This window comes from Gobius niger (genome assembly GCF_951799975.1).
Source record: "Gobius niger genome assembly, chromosome: 4".
NCBI lineage: Eukaryota > Metazoa > Chordata > Actinopteri > Gobiiformes > Gobiidae > Gobius > Gobius niger.
Genome location: NC_136855.1, coordinates 29,575,753 through 29,579,751, shown reverse-complemented (window position 1 = coordinate 29,579,751; position 3,999 = coordinate 29,575,753).

The following is a 3,999-nucleotide window of genomic DNA, read 5'->3' as shown; positions in this document are numbered from 1 at the left end:
AGATCTTAACATTCTTTGTGTGACACTTGAGACCGTGCTGGTAGCTTTAATGATGAGAATCAGCTGAGGTTTTGTATTGTCCTTGAGCGATATGAAAAGACACAGATTTATTAAGCATGGACATCTCTCTCTTGGAATATACGGATGTGTCTGTGTATTATTACTTTTTCAGTCTAGTGCATTTCTGTCAAAGGGAATCTATACATTTTGACCTTGCTGTAGGCATGATCACCGCACTGGAGCACATGCCATTGATCAGAGGATGAAAACGTGGCTCGGAGCATGTACTTGCACTTTAATAAACAGGAACAAATTAAGCACAGGTGTTATTATCTATCAGAGTCACACAGCCAAGCCCTTGAGGGATGAAATCTAATCTATTTTTCTTCGTTATTTTGTTTTCATATTTTTTCAAGAAACAAATATTGTCACAAGCTAATAGTTGTTTGGCTCTTGTGGGGAATTTTACGGTGGGGCATGGGAGCGCAGCAGTTGATCCTCCAGCCATGTGCCCCAGCAGCATTGACGGATGGGGCAACAAATTCCCTATAGCAATCAAGAATACAGTGGGAGGAAAATGTATGTGAATGCTTTGGAATTTCTCACATTTCTGCTTAAATTTGTCATAAAATGTGGTCTTATCTTCATCAAAATCGTAAGAATGAATAAACAGTGGGGGGAAATGAAAAAAATGGAAAAATGAATTCACAAGTTTATCAAGATTATTTTGCAGAAAAACCTGAGACATTCACAACAACGTGGACTAAGAAAGTGATCCCATGTATTAAATAGCTGACTGATCCTTCTCTTGCCGCAATAACTGCTTTCCTTTAGCTGCAGATTAGACGTGCACAACAATCAGGATGAATCTTGGACCATTCCTCACAAAACTGCTGCAGTTCAGCGAGATTCCTGGGTTCACTTACTTTTTCCTCGTCCTGTGAATGTTTACATGTTATGGCCATTAAACATGTGTTTGGGTGATATTAAATGGTAAATGGTAAATGGTCTCAACTTATATAGCGCTTTTCCACCTACATTAGGCACTCAAAGCGCTTTACAGCAAGGATCCACTCACCCATTCATACACCAATGTACGCAGACACTGGGGGCAATGTGGGTGAAGTGTCTTGCCCAAGGACACAACGACAGTGTGCGCTTTCAGGAGGTGGGATTCGAACCCCCGACCTTCCGATCATGAGACCCGCTCTACCATCTGCAGACACTGTTTATTCATTCTTTTGATTTTGATGAAGATCAGACCACATTTTATGACCAATTAAAGTAGAAATGTGAGGATTTTCAAAGCGTTCACATACATTTTCCTCCCACTGTATAACATATCCTATGTACATACCCTTTGTGCGGGTATGAGCCAAACCAATAAGGCATCACATTGAATTATTCTACAACTGCAGGAAAATATCGGGTATTTTAAAGGAAAGAAGAACTTTGATCAAAAAAACGGTTCACCGGCTTGTATTAGTCTTGTAATACTTTGATCTCCAAGATAAAAAGCACAAACAAGGCTGAAAAGTGTTCATTGCCTTTGCCTTGACAGCCATAATTACACTGGTCGATGTTCTTCATAGATTTTGGAAAACAAACAAGGTGGAAAAAGCATATTAATTACAAGCATACGCTAATATATGTGGAAATAAAACATTGTGCATTAAGGATTCCTATTAAGACTCAAAAACAATTAAAGATATGAAATATCTTGTGAAGTTCATCTTGAGGCCAAATCTGTTTTAAGTTGTCATCAAAGACAGCCTCACTAATCGAGTGTGTTCTTTGAAAGTTGGCAGCAGACAGCTCAAAAGCAATTATCGCCTTCACCGCTGCTTATACAAAACCTGTGGTGAACAAGGAGAAAACACCCCCCCTTGATAACCTTCAAACTCAACAGCTGTACATGTCTGATGTAAGGTAATCTTTGGCCATAATTGTTTGCTTCTAAATGTTGCTGCAGCGTCCAGAGAAAGCAAAGGAAGTTGAAGTTTGTTTTTTTCACACGGTAGCAGACTGTTTTTCTCTCTTCCTGATGATGCTTGAGTCAGACTAAAACAGCAACCAACAAATCCGGTAATTTGGAACGTGTTCATAACTCCTATCCACCTGTTTGAGTGATAAACAGGCATCTGGAAGGTTGAAACTAAAACAATGTTCCTGCCTCGAGTGTTTCTGGTCGTTGATCGGATGTGGCCTCTGCAGTGAAAATGTCTACTTACATACACAGTGAATTTGCCATTGATCCCAAGCTGTTTGTCTAGTGTTTTTGCAACACTGCAAGACATTCAGGCAAAGTGAAAGCAGTCAAGGTTGAAATTACTGCAACAACATATGCAGTGCTGTATATTCAAATTAATAACCTTCAGCAAGGATGAAAACACAACTCAGGGCCAGACACAGAGCAAATTAATCTGTTGCAAAACTAAATCTAAAATTGGTTTAAACATCCACATTTTAACTAGTACACCAGAAGAGCGACACTCTGTAAGCGTCTTCAATGGAGGAAATAGTCAGTTCACTCCTTGTTCGAGATTCGAGACACATGTTGTCATGATGTCTTTGAGAAAAACATTTAATCTGATTCATGTGGCTGGTTGATAATGACATCCAGCATAAATTTTAGTCAAACATAGAGATAAAGATTGGGGGGAAAGCCATAACTGTATAATCTTTTTTACACCAAGATGTGACATTTTGGGCGAAATAGTCCATCAAACAGAACCAAAAATCTGAACCACGGTTTTATCTTGTACTGCAATGACCTGTTCCAAAATCCAATACGTTGATGCAAGGTTATTGCTGTAATTTGAGCCATCACAAAAGGGTAAACATGGAGTGACCTTGTGTTTCTCTCTCAAAGCAATGTCAGATTTATTGACACGGATGTTAGCGGTCGAGCAAACTGAAATTGAATGTTTGTCATGTGTGTCATTTTGTCGGTTACAAACAGCGGGCATAAAAGTGTGGAGCAGCTCTTTTTTAGACAATAATGGTGTTTGGATAAACTTATTTGTGAGAATACATAAAACAGCCTTGTTTTAAGCTCAATGCATTGAGAAAATAAAATGATAAAATGATTCTTAAATTGTTTTTTTTAAACCAATTGCATGTCTGTCTATGTTGAGCAGATGCAGTGTATAATTTTATAGATTCATTAATTCCAAGTGCTACTTTTTTCTTCATGAAATTGTCTAATCTTCCGGGAATAATGGGCACTCTAGCTTGTTGGCTCTGTATTGTTTTTATGAGATGCCATAATTAGTCAGTTCCTGTCTTCTTTAGCAGCTTTTGAAATCACCTGTCACTTTTGCTCATAGAAATTATACTGTGGAGGATTTGCTGACCTACTTTAATGTGTCACTCACCTGGAAGCTCCCAAATTGAAAATCCATTTTAATACAGAGACTGTCTCTAGGCTTCTTTCTAAAATGGCTCTGAAGTCTGAACCAGTGTTACAGGTGATCAAACTTTGCATAAACACACACTTATATGTAAATGTATGTCGGTAATGTAAGCTATGACTAAGAAATCCAGTAAGCATTTATACTCATCCTTGTTAGTGTTTTATGCACTTTTAAAGGTACTAAAGGTAATTGCAATTGTTAGTAGAGTTTTGTTTTTTGGTCTGCATACTCTGTTTGAATGACTGGATTAAAACATCAACAAAAGGCAAATGGATGAACACCACAAATCAAGTTCAAAAATGGATTTCTGATTGAAAGCAAAATTTTCAGACTAAGCCAGAAATAAAGTCATGCTTTTTGTTTTGTATCTTACTAGATGGGCTTTGTGGCCCAAAGTGTGGTTTAAAAGGCTCTGGAAATAGTCCTGCCAATAATAGCTCAATGAATTGAATTTATGAGTCAAAAACCTCTGTGAAAGACACAGGTTTGTCAGAAAATGACTTATTTTCTTTTGAATTCAATTAAACATTTGAATAGCTTATAGCACGCGCATGCATCTAATTAGTAAATCCTTCAAAACATT